The 19,043-nt window shown below is 40.4% G+C and overlaps 1 protein-coding gene and 1 long non-coding RNA gene across 8 annotated transcripts in view; one reads left to right on the forward strand and one right to left on the reverse strand.

Annotated features, from left to right (window-relative positions):
* LOC115838005 overlaps nt 1–19,043 on the reverse strand; it is a 263,290-nt gene that overhangs the window by 92,022 nt on the left and 152,225 nt on the right. The window lies entirely within an intron of this gene.
* Nucleotides 2,865–19,043, forward strand: part of CHRM2 (cholinergic receptor muscarinic 2) — a 155,748-nt gene continuing 139,569 nt past the window's right edge. For 2 of the 7 annotated variants that reach the window (XM_003261382.3, XM_003261383.3), the window contains exons 1-2: nt 2,865–3,211; nt 3,480–3,637. The gene's annotated coding sequence lies outside the window, so the exon portion shown is untranslated. Of the gene's footprint in view, nt 3,212–3,303; nt 3,393–3,464; nt 3,638–19,043 lie in introns of those variants that run through there. The other 5 variants (XM_003261384.3, XM_012512137.2, XM_012512138.2 and 2 more) reach the window with 3 other exon arrangements.

Raw genomic sequence — 19,043 nt, forward strand, 5'->3', positions numbered from 1 at the left:
CAGGAGTTCGAGACCAGCCTGGCCAACACAGTGAAACCCCATTATCTACAAAAAACACAAAAATAGCCGGACGCAGTGGCGGGTGCCTGTATTCCCAGCTACTTGGGAGGCTGAGGCAGTAGAATTGCTTGAATCTGGGAGTCAGAGGTTGCAGTGAGCCCAAGATCATGCTACTGCACTCCAGCCTGGGCGACGGAGTGAGACTCCATCTCACGAAAAACAGACGAGCGAAAATGTTCCACACCAAGAGTTACTAATCATATAAATGCTATATTCCTTGGGTGGGGAGTATTCTTTTTTTTTTTCCTCAGAAAATGAACTGGCTTAAGAGATGAAAATAAAACACTCAGAATACACATGATCATTTCTTGTATTGAAACAGAAACTAGAAGAAGAAAAGAATTAAGTTCCCTGGGGTCAGAGTGCTGATGGATTATGTTTATCTTGTTAATTATATGATGGTGATGAGCATTATGGTTTGCATTGTCAAGAATCACTCCTTAATACTCTGTTTCAGAGGTCACAGGTGTGACCCAAGAACCTATATTTTTCAGTCTTGACTGACAATGTTATATTTATAGCAATTTGGTATGTGCCACGTGCTCTTTTAAGAATTTCACATGAATTACTTCCAATATCCCTCCTACCAACCCCAACATGTATGCTATACCCATTTTATGGTTTAAGAAGCTGAGGCAAAGAAAAGTTAAACAATTTCTCTAAAATCACAGTGAATGGCAGAGTTACAAGTCTATATGAAGATGTACAAGTCTATATGAAGATGTGTTCTAAGTGATGACCTAGAAAAAGAAAATGGACATAATTGATGACTCTTTGCTAAAAATGATGCTTCCCTGTGCAACTCCTCTCCAAAAGGCCTTAAGTATACTGACTTCTATTAAACAGCACTTCAGTCACCCACAGACTCTGTTTTATTGAGGTTTAAGAAAAATATTCGTTTGCCTTCATTGGTTATTTATTTTGTTGCTCATTTTGGAATGTGTAGCTTTATTAGTAAAAGGGGGCTTAGTGTTCTTAATGATGTAAAGGAACAAAAGAGTAACAAATCACTGGGTTTTCCTGTCTATTGCTGGCCAGGGATCTATTTCTCCTCACTATTTTGCTTTGATGGGTGTGTGTCTGTGTGTGTTCCAGAAGACTCAAGCAGCTTCATGGGCTTATGGAGGCTCAGTAGACAGAAATAATGGAGTAAAAAAGGAAAATGTGAATTCATTCTGAAAAGAGTGTCTAAGAGAGGAGAGATGACAAAATCAGATGTTTAATGTCGTGGAACAAATGCTGGGAGAGGCTGAGAACAAGACTTAGCAGGGCTGTTTTGATTTTCTCACAGGTATCTTACAATCACCCAGTGATGGTGGGATGTATGTATGGAGGTTGAAGGCAGAGACACAGTATTGTAATGCTGTATTTTAGGATGACTTCAATCAAGCAAAATCAACTTTGTGTCAGGTCCTGCTTGGTGATAGCTAAGAGTTAACAAAAAGGGCAGAAACTTTCAGCTACAGCATTTCCATTTATCAATAAATTTACACTGCTATAAAATTAATCATTGGATTGTCAACTGTTATATAGATGTTTCATATGAAGTGTCTTTTCTTGTCAATAGGAGTAGAAGCTTATAAAAACACAGGGACAGTGGTTTTTGCTCTTCTGGATGGCCTTTAATACCTAGCAAAGCCCTGGACGTCAAGAAATGAACTGAATTTAATTGACTATATTATATTATATCAATGTATCTTTAACTTGCTCTTTGTCTATCCCTGTGACCCAAAAAGTGATGTGTCCAATTCTGGACTATTCAATGTAAGGTTTCCACTTCTTGCTCTTTATTTGATTGAAGTTAGATGAGAGAAAATAAAACCTATGTAATATATAGTATATCAATGTTATATTCACATACACATATGCTTTTACAAAAGCAAGTTTTGGCCTCAGCTACACTTTAGAATCCTATCATTGTACTTTTATCAAATGAGATTAGTATCTAAAAATAATAGATACAATTATTGGAAGAAATTTCTCATTAAAATAAAGAAATAAACACCAAAGTCAGGTCTGAACACAGAAAGTTTGCATCCTAATTTTTTTTTCATGGAGATCACAAATTCCCTGAAGCATCAAACATACATATATTCTGGATATATATATATATATTCTGGATATATATATATTCTGGATATATATATATTCTGGATATATATATATTCTGGATATATATATATTCTGGATATATATATATTCTGGATATATATATTCTGGATATATACATATTCTGAATATATATATATTCTGAATATGTATATATATATATACACATATATTCTGCAGTCTACTGCCCATTAGCTGAAGAAAACATGGTCACTGGCTCATATTTAAAATTAGAGAAAAAAATTACTTCTCCTTTGAATACATTTGTCAAAGCTCCAAAGAAATAAACAATCTGTGAATAGTTCAGCACAATTACATATTTATAAAGCATAGTGGATTTAGTCTAACATTTTCCCACCTGGAAAAACTGGGCTTAAGTATCTCCGACAAACAAAAAGCAATACTGCATTCTTCCCAATATGCCATGTCACCTTTGTAGCACTCACACACTTGCAGGGAAGGGACTCGGGGTTGGGGGTGGTTCTGATGTAGAAATTGCAGATGGAGAGCTGGGCTCTGGGGATGGAAATGGAGAGGAGCGAAAAAGAGCCTGGAGAAAAGGCTGTCATATTTGCTCAGAAGAACCGCCAAATCAGAGAGCACAGAAGATTTCATTGGAGGAGCGCCTTCAACAGCAACTAATCCTGTCATACTGAAAGAAAATTGTAAATGTTCTCTCCAGAAATTGTCCGCCCATTGCAGCTAATCGAACACACACGCACGAATACAGACACGCTCTCCTGCTGTACTAAAGGCGCCCAGGCGCAAAGACCTAGGGAGCGCGCGCGGGCACACACACACACACACACACACACTCTCTCTCTCTCTCTCTCTCACACACACACTCCAGGCTGCGGGTTGGCCAGAGCCTGGAAATCGTAGATTTCACCAGTAAATTGCCGAGGTACCGGAATAGGTGTTGCCTCCCAAAACTAATTCCTACTTCCCCAAGCACTTTGGTGAAGAAATGAATCCAGCCCAGCTCGCCGAGGCATCCAGGTCTCCGTTCTATTTTGGTCTCCAGGCTCTTCGTGAAAGCCAGGTTTGAAAGTCTTGTTTGCTTCTCCCTTAGTGGTTTGGCGTGGAGGGCGGGGGCAGCGTCAATTTAACTCCAGTCTAAACCACGAACGGGTCACAGACTAGCCAAGTGGCTGAGACGAGTGTGGGGTGCGTGACTCTGCCCGCGCGCGCGCCAGCCCCGCAGCTCTCGACAGAGCCTTTGGGTCGGTTCTCTCCCTCCTCTCCCGCCTCTCCCGCCCCACCCCTACAGTGTCTCGGCATCAACTAATCTTTTCCTTTTCTTTTGCAAGATCAAGGGAGAAAGAGAACCGGTGGCTGGCCTCAGACTCTAAGCGGTGCGCAGCTCCAGCCTGGGCGGATCGGCCCTGAACCCACAAAGGACTCCTCGCTCCTTCAAGCCTCCACCACCTAGCAGCCAGGGAGGCAACTGGAGCGAAATCAGCGACAGGTAAGGACCCCGCACTGTGCAGCTCTCCGCCTACCCACACCAGGGGCCCTGACACCAGGGGGTCTCTCCCTTCATATCCCCCCAAACTGGAGGCTCAGGGGTCGGGGCTTGGGGGAATTGGAGGGAGGTCTTCCCCACGTGCAGATTCTCAAACGGAAACTTTGGATCCTGGGGCTTGGAGGGTTGGGGGCAGTGATGGCGGGTCTGGAAGGAAGGGGCAAATGAGGCACAGCGCGAGGCGAGGTACCCCTGCGATTCCGAGGGTCACTGAGTCCAGCCGAATGTGGCGAAAGCAGCCTGGGAGCTGCGCTGTCCCGGCATCGCTCCCTATTCCAGCCCCCAATTCCCTCTACTGTTGCCGACCCCCCTCCCGCCACCCAATCCAGATGCGGCCATGGACAAGACAAGGAGACCTTCTTCCCTCCCGCCCCTCGGGTTCCCTCCTGCTGGGGTCTGACCGCGTCTTCTGTGCCTGTGGGATGGAGGCCCGGCTCGCCCGGGCTCCGAGCTGTCCCCCGGCTCCGCTTTCGGAGCAGCCCTCGGGCGCTGGAGAGGTTTCCCATTGCGGTCTCCGGGTCATGGCCAAGGAGGAGAAGCAATAAGAATGGGGTAAAGGGTCCCAAGACAAAGGAGAGGGAAGCATTCTGCAATCCCATCCTATTTTAGCCCCGCGCAGGAGCCGGACTGTCCGCCGTGGCTGGGGGACAAGGTCTCAGCCCGAAGCTCATGAGGTACCAGACAGTGCCTGGGCTTCGCCACCTAACTCACAGTGGGTCCTGAACCGCCCCGGCAGTCCCCGGGGTCGTAAACTGGGGACCGCTGCACCCCTCCCCCTCCCCGCAATGTCCCCTGGAGTCCGCACCTGAGGTCGGGGCAATCGCCGCTAACTTGTAGCTCTCGGACCCGGACAGGTGCGGCCCATGCCTGGTGCCGGTAGACGCGCAGAAATTCCACCTGTGCGCGCTGCCGGGCGCCCCTGGGGCCCCTCACGGGGTAAGTAGAGATTCGTCTGGGAGAGGTGAAAATTGCCCGGAATTATTGACACACACGGCGGCACACCCTTTGCCTCCGTCCGCCTCCAGCACCCGCATCCCTTTCTCTATCTTCCTGCCCATCGCCGTCCTCGAGGCTGCCGAGACACAGAATTGTCCCAGGCAGAGTCCGCCGACCCGCCAGTCCCTGGCGATGATGCCAAGGCTCTTGCATGTACGGAAATACCAGCAGGGAGGGTCGCCAGAGGCAGAGAGGCTGGAGGAGAACAGAGAATTGGAGGTAAACGCGTAAAGCCAGCAGAACTGTCGGTGGACATTTCACCCAGGCCGCCCTCCCGCGTCTTTAGGTCAGTTCACCGCCACAGCACGTCTGTGACTGCGGCCACCCAGGGCTCCAAGTCTGCCAGCCCAGGCGCTGCGAGCCAAGAAGAGCGCGGCGCCTCCCACTCCTCAAGCTCCGGAATCCCCAACATTGACTTTCTATTTCCCTTTCTTCTTTTCTTTTTTGTTTGTTTTGCTTTTCCTGCTCTTTTCTTAGCGCTGGGTGGCAGTGGGTATGTGGCAGCCGTGTGATTTGCCCATCCCCTAGTACACGCAGCCAGCGACACAAGCACACAGCGACCAGTCCCCACGCTCTGCCACACACCCTCCAGCGCTCCGGCGCGCAGCCCCTGCTCCACGGTCCGGGACGCCTGCAGCCACCGCCAGGGTCATGGCCATGGCCCACGCAGGGCTCTGCGGGTGGAGAGGGGAGTCAGCCTAGACTCCAGAGAGAAACCCTGGGGCAACCCGAAAGGCCTGCGGAAAACTGGAACTGGGGTTAGGCATGAGGGGAGGGAGCCTCTGGGGAAAACGGGCCGGGCTGTGCGGAGCCTGCGACTGCAGCGCTGCAGGCCGCCCCCATCTCGCCCCGCCCCGCCGCTGGGCGTCCCTGCCAGGAGCCCACCGGCGGGCGGCAGCTTTTCTCCATGCTGCCCAGGGAAGTTCGATGCCTGGTGCTGGGGTGCGCCAGCGCTTCTGTTCGCTTCTGACAATCCTGGCGTCTCCCAATGAGAGGGCTCTCAAAATGAAGCTTTTAATAAACTCCAGAGTAAGGAACTCGGGATTGTGCGGCAAAGGCAGCGCATTGCACTTTGTGAGCAATCGGTAAATACGTGCAACCATATGATAGGAAATATATGCATTTTCATTGATAAGAAAAAATTAGAGATGATGGTATCTTTAAACAGAAGCCACAAACAGGCATACCTGTGCCATTGTTGGGGAGGTAATAATAAAGGCACTGATGATTACAGAAGTAAGAACAATTGACTTGGCCAAGAGACAATTTTAAGCTGGGAGCTGTATTCGGCTGCAGTTCAGAAAGTGGACTTTTGAGACTTGTCAAACGAATGGAAGAATTTTGTGCCAACAATGTCCTAGCTTTGCAGGCTTGGCAGCTGAGGACTCAGAAGTAATAAATTAATGCCAGGTGAATTATTATTGTTACTACTATTATCAATAATGTGTTCCAGTTGCAGCAATACAATGGATAAGCAACTTCCTATTGACTCTATTTGCTTTCCTGGGCTAGACAACAATGCCAATTAAAACGTAAAAAATTTAACCTGACCCTAAAAAGAGGTGAGAACTCCAGCCAAATCTGTTTACCATTTTAAAATAAAGCTCTGTGAATGAGGTGGGGTGGGAATGGGGGAAAGTCTTAGGACTTCAAATTCCCAGGGCTAGACTGCCTGAAAGATGCTTCGTTTTCCTATAAAATAAAGAGGCATGTTTGTTTGTAGAAGGGTGCTTGAGGGTGCCTGGAGGCGAACTGGAGTGAGCAAATAGGTGGATTTGAATACTGTCATAGTTCCAGTAAAAGGGAATCCAAAGAGTATGTTTTCAGCTCTCAACTAACTTCAGAGTCAGATGTGGAAAGAACTAGCAGGTCAAATGCTGGTAAAAGTCCCTTTGGAGTGAGTTCCCACAGTCCTTCAATTCTGGGAGGCTGAGACTGTTGCCTTCATGTTTTAAAAACACACACACACACACATATTGCTCTAAATTTGACCCTATCCCCTTCATTGCCCAGAAAGTCCAGATAGTCAAGCATCCAGATGTGTCTTTACTGGACAATTTTCCAGTTCCAATTCCAGACCAGCCATTCCCCAGGGCCAATAGGAATGGGTGGTTTCAGAGGTCCAAAGAAAACAACAGTCCCGGACTGCTGGCAGGTAGAGAAGGCACAAAAAGCATGAATGACACTGTCTTCAATGGAAGTTAGGCTGGCTAATTAGGAGTCATATGTTTCTCTGACCCACAACAATGAGTAAAGTTAAAACAAGTAGAAAAGAGGGAGAAGAGAAGAAATTAGAATAAAAGGGAAATGAAGAGGGAATGGGAGAGAGAAAAATGAGGGCAAGAATCTGTAGGTATATCAATAATCGTGCTGGATTCAACCTCCATCACTGATGTCAGCCTTTGTTTAGAATATGCATGTGAGTGAACCCCTTCTATTATCTTCACATGACCACCCAGACACCATTCTCAATCCTGTCTTAAACTTTTCCCACTTTACTCAATAGGATAGAGACTGACAGAAACATTTTGCCACACAGTTCTCTTGAAGAATTGGTTTTCTTTATTTAAACTTATATTTGACTTGCTTGAGATTTTATGACATGGACTCTCTGTGGCATAGTTCTCAATAGACTCCTATGTATTGAATGCCACCAATGTCCACCTTGTGACTACTAACAATTGACTTTTGTTTCCTGTACCCACTCTGTCCACCTTTGGTTCATTGAGCAGGCATCAGGACTTCTCTCATTTAAGATAAATGGCATAAGTGTACTGATTGCATATCCCACAGCTCACCTGGCCTATGTGGTGGAGGTGGTATGTGGGGAAAGAGATGCAAGTCACCTTTCCTTAGGCAGGTATTTTTGCTGAGTGTGTTCTAAGTCTTTGGCATTATTCTAAGCATCTTCCCGTATGATATTTTCTGTTTTGTCAGTTGCTTTAGCCTCACTGCTTAAAATACAGCCAGGCATACCTAAGAAACGTATTAAATCTTTGTTGAATGAGTTATTACAGCAATCAATTTTCTCATTTCATCATTGCAACAATCCTATGTAGTAGATGTTATTTTCTACAGGAAGAAATCAGCATTCAGAGGGGTCTGATAATGACCCGAGATCATACAGCTAGTAAGTTGCAGCCCCTGGATTCAAACACAAGCTGTTGGACTCCACAGTCTTAGTTCTTATAGTGTGTCGATTGGCTCTCTATAAATAGTTGTGGCACTTGTTTTCCCTGTGTTTGGGGAAAACAAAACTGTGGCATTCAGAAGTTCAGTGTTGTTGTCCCCATCTGTTAATACAACTTTGCATGTTTTTGTTAGATCCTCCAAACCTTAAGCAAAGAAGATGCAGGGCTGAGTAGGTTCTTAGTTGGCACGTGCTTGTTTTGTTTAGTCAGTGATTGCCTCTGGCAGAGGTAAACAAGGGCACCAAAATTTTGGCCGATGCCATTTTCACCTCTCAGCAATACTAAGACATTATTAAACAGAAGTTCTTTTGACTGATGCATAGTAATAAAAGATAATTTTGATATCATACAGCTGAGTTCATGATAGGAAGCAGATCAAGAGACTTTTTCAAGGTGACACAGCTAACCAAGAACTGCATAAGAACACACACATCCCAATCCCAGTCTAGTTGTCTCTTCATTTTTTCATGCTAAATGAGTTCTCTTTTTCTATAAGGTTGTTGGCACTTAAGATTCTGAATTTCAGTGGCTCCATTTACTTTGAATTAGTATTTATTATCCACATGTGCTTTGAAAAGTATAATGTTACTTTGTAAACTGCTATTAGCAAAGAATGAGGTAGGTTCCAGTTGGTTTGCCTCTTTCCACTCTTTATATATCTTTGTCTTACTTTATTTATTTCTCTTTTTTTTTTTTCTTCACATGTTCTAGCTCCTTCTTTTATACTATGACCTAAATATACAATCATCTTAACTGGTGCTGTTACCATGGTAATGTTTCATGGTAGATAAGGGTACACACTAAAAACTCAGTTTTCTCATTTTTTTCATTAGTAATGGAATTCCTTCTGTCTCTCTTTTTTTTCTCTGTCTTCCCCCATGCCCCCTCCCTCTCTCTCTGTCCTCCCCTCTCCCCTCTTCCCTCCCAAATCCAAGCTTTCACTGAATGATGCCCTCTGGTGTTCAATAACTGGAAGCACATTGGACTGGATAGGACAAGGACATCCTTTTTAAAGCTTAGGGAGAATTTCAATTTCAAACAAAAATTCAACTGGACCTAAGCAAGAAGGACTTTGAATTAATATGTTTTTAAGCAAAGAGATTAGTAGAATACATTTGTTGTCTGGGCATGTCAAATGTTGTTTACTATGTATACAGTTATGGCAAAGGGGTGGGAAGGATATTTATACCCTTACATATTTAACATTGTTATGAAAATGTTCTTATGGAAGAAAAAGAGACGCCACTGAGACACCCCTGGGAGGACAGTCTGATAGAATATTCTGTACATTTAAGTCTTTAAGACTTCTAAATGGAAGTCTTCTATCTTTAGAATGGAAACATTTTTCTTGCTGGATATATACATATATATGTAAAAAATGCATGTGTGTGTATGAGTGTATATATATGCACATATATACATATATATACACACATATATACACATATATACACACATATACACACACATGAATTTTATATATATATATATATCCAGCAAGAAAAGTATATACATATATACATACACATATGCACATACACACACATGTGAGAAAGACAGAGTGGAGATATTTGTTAGGTGAGAAACGTAAAGTTTTACTCTTACTTACATGATTGTGTGAATAATAATATCAAGCTGCACATTTTTATTAATCCCTAAATACATGGCAAACTAGAAGTGAGGTTGATATGCTATAAACATATCTTCTTTCTTTCTCACTCCAAATTCCACTGCTGCCCTCTGATCTGTCCCCAGGTTAAATCTGTTCCCTCAGAGGCTTCCCTGGAATCCATCCCCCTCTTTCCATCCAGGCATCTTTTCAGACCTTTCGCACCTCTCACATGAACTATCACCAGAGCCATATGCTTCTAACTGGTCTCCCACTCTCCAGTCTTTCTCTAGTACAAGTTACTCCTCACATTGCCAGCGTGACCTTTCTAAAATGCAAATCTGAACATGTCATTCTCCTGTTTAAAATTCTTCAGTGTTTCTCATCTGTCTAGGATAAACCCTGAGATCAAACCCATGTGAGAGCTTCCATAGCTCATAGAGCCCTTTTGCCAGCCATCTTTCTCACAGGCATTTCTTCATCCTCCAACTCCACAAGGAGAGAATCCATGCACATAGATTAGTGTAATGACTGGTACAGTGTACATGCTAAGCAAATACTAGCCAATATATTTATTTCCCCTTTATTCTCCTCCTCTTCTTCCTCCTCTTCACGGAATTTATTATTATTATAATACTAACAGGCAATGATAAGCTTCACACTTACACTCTAGCCATTCCTCAAACTAATAATAATACTCATGAAAAGGTATGATATAATATGATGAATTTAACGAATATTTTGCATCCTCTATCTCATTTAATCTTTCACAGCCATGTGCATCACCTGGCGCCCACTAGGTGCTCAGTATATTCCTGTTATTTTTATATGCCTAATCAATATAATAATAATGACATTTTTAGCCCTTATTATTCATAGCAACATGTTTTGGAAGGTAAAGCCATGGGTGTTTTTATTTTAAAAAACAAATTATTTACAAAGGAGCTAACTTACGAAAATGCTAGGCAACTTGGATGGTTTTATCTGGTGCTGGTAGTAGAGTAACAGCTAGAAGTTGTAGAGATACAGATGAGGTGAGAATAGAGGCCATATTTTATAAATGATGGCAATATACACTTACATTTGTATATTTGTCTTCGCTTTAAAACGAAACCAAATGCCCTGATGTTTCAAAATAACACAATTAAGTGGAATTTTTTAAATCACTTTCTATTTTCAAAATAATTTTACTATTTTATTGCATAGTGTGTAACCGCATAGATATGCATAGTACCCCTCCATTTTATTGTATCAAAGAAGCTGTAAGCAACTTCACAGGCTAAGGGCTAGTTTAAGTTCAAATTTCCAGCACATGGACAATGAGTAACAGCAACAATAAAACTGAGGATCTACGTTTTTAAGATTAGTGCAAATACATAACAAAAACTGTGGTAGCAAAGCAGTCTTTTGAAGCTATCTGTATTTATTGGGCTCAGAAAAGCAGGACCTCTCTTTTCTGAGGCTGAGAATCCTAAATATCCTTGAATGTTGACCTCTTGGCAGAACTGGGGCCACTTTTTCAAAAATCAATATTCATAGTCACCAGGTATAGTGCTTTAAATGATAAGATTCTGAATTACTTAAATAACTACTATCTTCTAAGAAGTCATTTAAAAGAGATTAATTCACAGGTTGAGTATCTGAGATACTTTATTCCTCGTGTAAAGATATTGAGTCAGGCTGGGAATTAGGGACAGGAATCTAGATTTTTAACAAGCCCCTTCCATGATACTGAGGTGGGAAATCACAGGACTACATTTTAAATAACAGATTGATGAACTGGAACATAAAAGCATCAAGGAGGAAAGAAGACAGGATGTACGACTCAAAATGTCACTGCCAATAGTACTATGTGTATTTTCCATTAGGGCCCGGACAGAGAGCTTTGTTGTAGCCCGAGACTTTTTGATTTGTTTGGCAAATTCTAGTGTGAACAATGAATAACAATTCAGGAAGACAGCTATAGATTAAGAAGCACATCTTTCAATGTAGAGGAAACCTAGATACCTGTGTGTTTAGATGTGGCACAGTCCCATTTGCATACAATATGTCCTTGGAGTTAAATCAGTCTCGGCTGTTTAAGAAATAAGTACTTGATTTCTTTTCTATTTCTTGTTTCATCTTTTTCCCTCTTAAATTCCTTTCATTCGTTTAATATCTTCACAGATCATATATATCTTCATGATTCCAGAGCTCCTCTCTGCATTCTTCTATCTGGTGTTCTCTGTAGATTCTTATTACTAATGTAGCTGGATCAAGCACCTGGACTTCTTCCTCTTCTTCTCTCCCAACTCTTGTGGAGGAGTTAGAGAAAGTGAGAGAATTGTCTTAAATGTTAATGCTGATACATTTCACTGTCATTGTTGCAAAATGTTGTTGCACTCTGATGATCCCAAGTAACAGGCGGGTACGATACCTCCTCTAGGAATAAGAAAGTTATAATGACTTTTCTTGATGTTATTGTTCACCCTTAGTCATGCTGATGATTCTTCTGTTTGAGTAAAGCAAATAAGCCGTTCTTCACCTCCTCATTCATGCCAAGCCAATAAACAAGACAGAATCACGTTGGAAAACAAGCTTCTTATTTCTTATTTAATTAACTACCGAGGAACTCTTTAGGAGGAATGTGACCGTGAGCTAAATAATTACCTGAAGCCTAATTTTTCTTCCTTTCTATAAAAGATAAGCACAGAATAATTTGATTGGTAGGGGAAAAAATACATTTCATACCCAGTTTTACATTGTTGAACACGATGAAGATTTTCTAATACTCTGCCTTCCTTGGCACTGTTACAAGGGGAAGAGCTTCTACCATAACCAGCATGAAAATAGAAAGTGATAAGAAAATTCTACTTAATTGTGTTCTTTGGAGAGCATCAGGGCATTTGGTTTCATTTTAGGGAGAAGATAAAGAGCAGCCCCAGGGCCAAAGCATGTTTCCCAGATATGCCCACTGTTTTCTTGCTTTATCCTCAAAATTACTTTTCTATCAGATTTTATCAGTGGAGTAGGCAGTTATGTCTTCACATGTAAGCCTAAATAATAAAGACTTTATTTTTCTTTGTGCTATGCTGGATGGAGGTACTGAAGGCAGGAGGAGGGGTAGATGATATAGGTTTAGTTTCTATTCTCTCTGGCAACTGGGTATCATTCAACAGTAAACAAGCAATCTCAGTTTTGCTTTATTTTAAAATAAGCCTGACTGGATATTTTCCATGACTGGTTATATCCTTATTAGGGGAAATTTCAGAATTTGGGGTGAGATACTCTTCTGTGAGAATAATAATGGCAACAAAACCATGAAATGACAGCTGCTGTTTTTTGAGTGTTTACCAAATTTTAGAACCTATGCCATTTCTTTACATGTATTGTTTCTATACCTCATGCCCACCCGATGTGGTAAATTTATTTCTTTTTCTTTCTAAATCTTGAAACCTTGGCTTGCTGACACTAAACAACTTATTCTAGGCCTAAGAGTGAGTATGTGGCTCGGCATTATTTCCACATCTAAGGTCAAAGATCAGTTTTTAATGTTTTTTGTTTTGGTTTACTATACCACGAGCAGTTCTTTCAGAGGATATCTCATTATTTTATTTGGCATCTAATTCTGATAAGGCTAAGGAAAAAGAGAGAGAGAAGAAAAAGAAATAGAAGCAAGTCTCACTTCTAGTCAGTGTTCAGAAAATGAAGTCATGAAAACAGACTTCACGGTAAAGGAATCAGTCTTAGGTGAAGTTTGGAATCTGTCTCCTTGCAACTAACCTCCTGGCTTAGCATAATTTGAATTTAAAAGTGCTTGAGCCTTCATAGTTCCCTGGGAGCTCTTTCTAGGCACAGAGGTGGAAAAAGTCTCAGCAAGGCTGTCAGGTATGAAATTTCCAAGGCATACAATATTTATTGATGTTTATATAACATACATATGTTGCAACATTTCTGTTGATTAGGAAAACATTAAGTATCAGTAAAACGTCATTATTTGATCTCTTTCTATTTCATACTGTTATATCTATTTCCTTCCTCTGCAAAACAATTGCCATTACTTAACCTTAACTTCTGCATTGCAGATGCACAAACAAAAGGCCAAAGAGGCTAGATGTCCTAAGGGATAAACCTGCTTGGAATAATTCTTTTCCTGTTTACATGTCCATTGTTAACTAATCATTTATTTGTATGCCCCCATATCTTCTGGAAATCATGACTGTCTATTGGTAAATGGTAATACCAGCTAATTTCTTTTTCACAATTAATTGAAATTTTACACTGTTACATTTCAATATCCATCAATATTTTTACATACTGACACTTTTAATCAAGGATTATCTTTCACAAGGGAGCTGTAACAGGGGCCTAATTAATTAAAGTGATAATTACTCCCCTCCCTCGCAGTTTGTTAGTTACATAACACATTCTCCAGGAAATTCACATCCTTAGCATTCCTCTTTAAATTTCTCTCATTTATAAGGAGATACCTTGGCTTCTTTCTCTGTAAGAATTTACTGAAAACTCAAATAAATTTATCATCTAGCATTAGGAAAGAAAGGCAGCCATCTTTATTTCTTAGCAAGTTTTCCTATTCAAACCAAATAAAATGAGATTTTCCTATCATTGAAATGTTCAGTTTGAATCGCAGGGGTCATTTTCATGGAAAAAAACCGAGATTGTCAGATGACTCCCCTTTGCTATTCACCAGCTTATTCTAGCTTCTTCATCAGAATGCAAGTTCCCGTGGTCCATTCCTCTTGGATCTTTTTTTTTTTTTTCACTTCCATTCCTCAGCTACAATTGCTCTTGCCTCTCTGTAGTTTATCTTAGTGTGTAAGGTTTGTTACATTTTCTGGTCCAGTTTAATTCCGTTATTTTAGTAGACATGGGATCTAGAGTATTGGCAATTATTGGCAGCCTTGCTCTCTTCTCCTTTAATAGCTATTGCCCCTGTTCCTATATTTCGGCATCTCTTGGTCTCTGAGATGCACTTTCAGAAATAATTGATGGTGATGGTGACTCTAAATTCATTCAGTTTATCCCCTAAGACTTGGGACTCCAGATCATTGAAATCCCTGCACCAAATATTGGTCAGATTTGCTAAAGGTCATTCCTGTTTGGTTTGCATATTTTAATTAAATTAGTGTGACTTACTCATTTCACCTGCAGTAAACATTTGGCTACATTTTAAAAGTATTATTTCTCCCAAACTCCTGAGTGTTCTTACTTTACTTTTCTAATACATGTGAGACATTTGATACCAGAAGGTCAGTTATCTAAAATTCAATTAGCTTTTTTTCTGTTACTACATATAATTATGGAAAGAATTTTTTTCTTGCTGCAATAGTTTTTTTAATAGATTTTATTTATTAGGCCAGTTTTAATTTCACAGAAAAATTGAGAAGAACACTTTCCACAAACCTTTTGGCCCCACACACACCTACTCCCTTCCACTATCAACCTCCCCCACCAGAGTGATACATTTGTTTCAATTGATGAACTACATTGACACATCAGTATCACCAGAGCCCATAGTTTACATTAGGGTTCCTGCTTGGTGTTGTGCATTCCCTGAATTTGGACAAGTGTATAATGGTATGTAGACGCCACTGTATGCATGTAGCATCATACAAAGTATTTCCACTGCCCTAAAAACCCTCTGTGCCCCTTCCATTTAGTCCCCTCTTTACCTTAACTCCTGACAACCACTGATTTTTTTACTGTCACTAGAGTTTGCCTTTACGGACTGTCAAGTAATGGAAATCATACAGTATATAGTTTTTTAGAATGACTTCTTTCACTTAGTAACAACTTTCTTTCACTTGGTGTGTAAATTCAAATCATTTAAGGTTCCTGCATGTCTTTTCATGACTTGATAGTTCCTTTCTTTTTAGCACTGAATGATAGTCCATTGCATTCACTTTTCTTTGGGATTTTCATTAAATCAGTAAATGTTTTGCCATGCTTCTTGAAGATAAATTTTAGCCAGGCGTTAGAGAAATATTTTTTTCTTTTTGCCATTATATTATTTTATTCTTGTTTTGTATTTCCTCTAATCTTACATTTCCATATTCTTAAGCTCTAGAACTTTCTAAAACTGGTCACAGAACTCGTGCTCTGAATATTTTAATTCTCTTTTTCATCTTCCTTTAACCCACCATATCCCAATTTCAGTACGTAGAAAAGAGCATTGTTTCTTAGCATCTTGTAGTTTTTAACTGTTTTTACTTTCCTGTGATTATATCTTTTACATGATTTTTTTAATTCAGACAATAAAAATCTTTCACTTCTCTCTGTTGAAAGATTTAAGTGATTTGTTTCCCAAGTTTGGACAACTCTTCTATTTCTCTGAGTGTGTAAATTCAAGAAGAGGAGAGGAAAAAGTATCACAGGGCTGTTTACTTTCCTCTTCTCTTTGTCACATCATCTTCCAATCTTCAGCAGCCGTGGCCATGACGAAGCTAAGTTAAAAAACTGAAAACCTAGCTGAAAGACCATTTTATGCAAGACCATACTGACCCCTAAATAACCTTTAAGTGAAACACCATAAATCTGTTTTACCAATAGCAGACAGAGTATTCTTGTTCCTATCTGAGAAGTAAGGGAAGTCCTAAGAGGTTATTTAGTACCCCTCTGAGGTGTTTTCTCTATCCTCTGCCTTTAGGAAATTGATACTGTTTGAATATTGGTCTAGTCCCTCCAGCTATTTAGACACCGGCTTTACACACGGAAGCTAATGGAACCCACTTATTTAACTTGACAATTTAACCTCTTCACGTGGACCTACTCTTTTTCTTACATTCATACCTTATATTCAACTCCTTTATACAACAAAATTCTTTTGATATTCTCTGGTTTCATTAAAAGAAACCTGCTCCATAAGGATGGGACTTGTATTCCCTCCTTTCCTCCTCCTCCCCTTTCTTCTCCCCCTTCTCCTCCCCTTTCTTCTCCCCCTTCTTCTCCCCCTTCTCCTCCCCTTTCTTCTCCCCCTTCTCCTCCTCCCCCTCTTCACCCTCCTTTTCCTCTTCCTTTCTCTTCCTCCTCCCCCCTCCTTCTTCTCAGCATTTAATTTGATGCCTGCCTCTATTCTTGGCACATAGCAGAGCTCAATAAATATTTATTTAATGATATTTTATGCTAGTAGTCTGCTAAAAGTTCCAAGTTTCCTACTACCCCAATCTGCTTCTTCTGTTGGTTTCATAATACCAAGTTATTCTTTTCTGAAATAGCTCAAAGAAACTCTTTCTAGGTAAAATTTTTCTTTGAAAATAAAACTTCCTTTCTGATAAATGTTTCCACTTTCGAAACCAATATTTTATCTAAGCCTGAGCAAAATTTCCTCTAGGCCATGCTTATAGGTATATAGTAATATTATTTTGTTTAAGCTGAATCTAATTAATCGGAAACACACGAACTTTTAAAGAGACCAGACTTTTTTGTTTATGCATATTATATATGTTAAAAGAAATTTTAGCCAGCTAAACATTGCATATGATGTAAACAGTATATTTTTTTCCATATTAGGGATGGATTTAGTACAGTTTTCTCTTTTTACTTGACCCTATGTAAAAGATAAATGAACAAAGATGAAGAATAATATACCTCATGAAACTAAGTAACATTCTGGATAATTTGCCATGCAATAGCCTTAGCCTCACTCAAAAGAGGAAGGAGAAGTACCACACTTAGGTGCCCACTTTCATCTGCTCTCTTACGTAGGGCTTAGCGTTCCCTCCTAACAGCACTACTTCCGCCTTAACAGTTACAGTGGACCTAAGCAGTGGGGATCTTCCACTTGTCTTTACCACCTTCTAGGGAGCTTAGAAAGAGAAGGTTTTGGCATCTTTCCCTGTCTTGAGCCTCTGGTATCTCCCAAAGGGTACTACAGTTTCAGGCAGTACAAAGTAGTAGATAAGTATATTCAGTTTGGAGACAGTTGTGTCATTGTTAGTTTACTTTTAATATCTTCACCTTCATGGATTTAAAGATTTAGTGGGGTGTCCAACATCATCTAGTCTGATGCCTTTATTTTATAGTAAGGAGACTTACTAAGGGTAAAAACAGTCGTAGCTTATTATGTGGGTGACAGTGATCAGAGGTGATAGAAACAAGATTTTGAGTCTGAACACCTTGATAACCCATTATCAGTTTCATCACCCTACAATGAATACTCCTATGGAAAGTTCCACATGATTATTTTCAATCTTAGACTTTTATTCCTTCTAAGAAAGATATGAGGCTATAAAAACTCTTTGTTATTCTTTCTGGTTTGTGTGGGACTTTCGATTCTGTTTTTCACCTCTCCTCTTCTGTTTCCCTGATGTTTTACAAAGGGATCTTACAATTTAGTGGTAAGATTTTGTTGGAAGGGCTGGATTCAAACATGAGCGACTGTCAAAACTTTAATGACAGGTATGAAATGACGCCAACCTATCAGAACATGTGTTGGCCATTGTATTGTTCTTTGAGTCCCTGCTGAGAATCAATCCTGGCTCAATGAGCTACTCTAATCTTGAAAGCATCTACTTTCTTGCTTTCCAGATATTTTGGAAATATAATCTAGTCATTTTTCCTACTGAATTGCCTGTAAATGATTAGGGTTTTCATTAATCATTGCAGTGTCTACTTGGAGTCATGTATTTTTAAAAAATAATGTGGATGCTCATAAAAATACATCAACTTAATCTTGCAACTTTACATGATTGAGAATAATTGAAAACTAATTACACAGTGAGTTTGTTCCCTGGAGATGTATGACAACTTCAAAAGCTGAAGAAAGTATGATGGATGAACTCTTTTATAAAACGGCATCAAAATCTGCTTCTTTCTTTTGCTTCCCCAATTCATAAGGTCATTAGGAAACTGTTGTCACGTTGAGTGCCAAATTTGCAAAAATTGTCTGTGCAATGTCTTTAGAGTAAGAAAAAAAGACAAATTAGAAGCTGTATTTTGATGTCATCTCTCCTAATTCTGTCAAAGTGTTTTTCTTCCAAATAGCAGATTACTTCATCCTAAAGTCTTGACAACCATAAATGTAATCAGCTTTGCCACAAATGTTTTCAAAATGAAATGCCTTTTTTTTTTGGTTGTCTTTTTTGCTTTGTTTTTTATCAGGGGAAAGTGGAGAGGAGAAGCAATTGGTGGTGAGTTGAGAAACTGGTGTTTTCTGAGACACTGAGCATTTCATAGTCCAGAGAAATTCACAATTAGGTGATAGAATGTGCTCCCAGACCACTGTCACTTACACTGGGAACGTGATGTCCTCCTGGGGAATGTTGGGAAGGCACTTGCAATGCTATTTTAAGAGGCGTTTGGAACTGTGAGAGGACAGGGGAGTATAGGAGAACATCCCAGAAGCCTTGTTTGTAAATACTGTATTCTCTTTAGGGGCTACTCAGTGGCAAAATCAAAAAGATGTATTGCCAGACAATAAAGCAGCTCATCTTTACTTCCTAAGAGAATTCCACACTCAGTGAAGATCAAAACTTAAAATGAAAACATTTTAATGAATCACAGAAAATCAGTTTTTCTGTTTGTTTGGTTGTTGGTTTTGTGTTTTTCCTGGTGT

Source organism: Nomascus leucogenys, chromosome 13 (assembly GCF_006542625.1).
Source record: "Nomascus leucogenys isolate Asia chromosome 13, Asia_NLE_v1, whole genome shotgun sequence".
In the NCBI taxonomy this organism is placed as follows: Eukaryota; Metazoa; Chordata; class Mammalia; order Primates; family Hylobatidae; genus Nomascus; species Nomascus leucogenys.